Source organism: Vombatus ursinus, unplaced genomic scaffold (assembly GCF_900497805.2).
Source record: "Vombatus ursinus unplaced genomic scaffold, bare-nosed wombat genome assembly UNPS02015406.1, whole genome shotgun sequence".
Lineage (NCBI taxonomy): Eukaryota > Metazoa > Chordata > Mammalia > Diprotodontia > Vombatidae > Vombatus > Vombatus ursinus.
This window is the reverse complement of record NW_020955184.1, coordinates 4054234-4056613: the sequence shown is the minus strand read 5'-3', so window position 1 is coordinate 4056613 and position 2380 is coordinate 4054234.

The following is a 2380-nucleotide window of genomic DNA, read 5'->3' as shown; positions in this document are numbered from 1 at the left end:
AAAAAAAAAAAAAAAAAAAAAAAAAAAAAAAAAAAAAAAAAAAAAGAGTAGTGCTGATTGATGGAGATTTGCCAGAATGCCACCTTAAAGGAAGACACATGGCTTCTGGCTAGGCAAAGAGGAAACCTTGTTATAAACACTAGTATGAAACACACTTATTGGGACCTTTAGGAATCAAGTTGGTAGTTTGTTCCTTGAGAAGTGATGTTTGCACAAGTTGATTTGTAAGGTTCAATTGCATATTTTGAGAAATGTAAGTATAACTGGTATTTCCATGGTGCTAGTTAGCATATATAATAGCAAATCAGTTTTAAGTATGTAACATATGCTACATTTCATTTAAATTTCCAGGTCAATTTGCCATGGATTTTCATCTCAGCTCATAATCACAGATTAGGAAATTATGTGGCCTAATCAATTAGCAGTCAACCAACATAAACTACAGCCCTATTCCAATGTAAACTAATCTAGGATTTTCCCATGAACTATAATTCTGGGTAGAAGGTTCTGATTATGTAAGACAGTGACATCCTAAATTTTTTTTTATGATTCACCTCATTAGTACAAAATAGTATGTACCTCAAAAATGTACATTTTTGCTTATTTATAAACTATATACATATACTAATATGCAAATAATTATGCACACTATGTATTCCTCTACCCCAATCTGCTAAACTCAGATGGGTATAGATAGGTTGAGTTTTCAAAGTAGTAACCATATTACTTCTTCCAGGATTCTAGGGGTAAGTATCCTTTGAGATGGCTGTCTTCTCCACATTAGTTTGTGAATTCCCAGTATTGTGCTTCCCTTTAACAATTAACCAGTAGACACCATTCTTTATCAAATGCATGAAACAGTGAGAACAGGGGTTAGAAAATTACGCCCAACACCATGGACACACTCTTTTATAAATACACATAAAATTTGAGGGTAGAAATCAGGCACAAACTTAAAGCATAATCGTAGTAAGGTACACATGTAGGGAGCACAGGTAGCCAAGGCCAATCATAGCTTTGGAGCTGGAGGGCCTTGATGCCCTTTCTGTCTCCAGAGGGTCCTCATGAAGTCTTCTACAAGAGTGAAATATTAGATGAATCATTCTGCTGGGCTGGCTCTTCCCTGGACATGGCACCTGTGCTGGACAGGTGTTTCAGCTGAACTTATTTCTTGCAGGGTGTAGTATCTCAGTGAACAGGCCCATCTCCTGCTATGCTGAGTCAAGGACACTGAGCATATCTGTTAACCCTTTACTGGATTGCTCAGTGGTAGCTCCTGGATAAGACAAGTCTACCCTGTTGTTTCACTGCTGCCACCAGGCTGGGCCAGGTAGGTTGCTTGGCCCCTGGACTCTTCTCAGGGTGAGGTGTCTCTGCTGGGTGAGTTGATGAAATGGACTCCCTGGACTCTTCAATGGGCAACTGCAGTCTTTTCCAAATTTAGCCTTTCAGTTGTCTGTGTGGTACTGTGCTCTTTTCAGTTGAAGTGCTAGTGTTCTCATCTCACTTTTTTAGCTTGGAGTTGGCAGATGCCTCTTACCTTTTGCCTCCCTCAGAGCTTGCAGCTCTGAGGTTCTTTGTCACCTTCAGGCAGGAAATGAGGCTAGTTCAGTGTTTCCTGTTCCACCACCTTTCTGGCTCAAGACCCTTTGTTCCTCAAGGCATTCCACCTTGTCTTTTTGCTTCATTCCCATGCCAGAAGAGCTTGATGATTCATTATCTCATGGCATGCAGTAAAAGACTATATGGTAAGATGTGGTGGCATTAGGGCTTTCTTCCCCTCTGATGTCATATGACTCCTGAAGAATAGGCCATATTATTTTCTTCCATTCTAGGTGAAAGGGATTGGAATCCCACAACATAGTAGGTTTGAAAGGTTTTTATGATAGTGCTCCAGTATCCTGGCATTGCAGCCCAGCATCAATACCCGGAAGAGCAAAGAGTGACCTTCTGGACCTGAGCCAGCAGTGGTTGAGGTCACCTAGAGGAGCACCATTGTTAAAGAATTCTCTTGATTCTAGTTTTGAACCTTTTTCCAAGTTCTAATCCAGTCTAGTGACCAAATCAGAAAATCCTTCAACATCACCACATAAACTGTGCATTTTGAAAACCAAATTCGCTTAACTGGAAGAGTCAGATTAGATTCTTGCCTTCTGCATCTCATTTATGGACATACCCCTCTCTCACGCCAGTCTTCTTCTCTACTGTGCCTTCTCTTGTAATAAAGAAATCAATGAAACAAAGCTGATTAACATATTGTCCACATCTGACCATGTAGCCTCCACTTATAGTCCCTTAACTGTGCAAGGAAAGGAGGCACCTATAGTTCCAAAGCAGTTGCCTTCTCTGCATTTGCCTCCCTAGGTAGCCATTCCATCTT